Genomic DNA, 282 nt, shown 5'->3' on the forward strand with positions numbered 1-282 from the left:
TGGGAGAGGTAGAACGGAGTAAATTATCTCGCAAAAAAAAAAAACAGAAAAGACAAGGCTCTTACAGTGGAGGAGTACCGGGAGAAGGTGAGAGGGAATGAGTGAAACTTATTCTCACAGGATTTGACTTAAGGAGGTAATAACATACACACTCAATTGGGTATGAAAATCTGTCTTACCCTACAGGAAAATAGGAGGGGAAGGGGACAAGAGACTAGGGGGATGATAGAGAGGAGGGCAGATTGGGAAAGGGAGTAATCAGAAGCAAATACTTCTGAGAAG

The sequence above is a fragment of the Vombatus ursinus genome, unplaced genomic scaffold, assembly GCF_900497805.2.
Source record: "Vombatus ursinus unplaced genomic scaffold, bare-nosed wombat genome assembly UNPS02015402.1, whole genome shotgun sequence".
NCBI lineage: Eukaryota > Metazoa > Chordata > Mammalia > Diprotodontia > Vombatidae > Vombatus > Vombatus ursinus.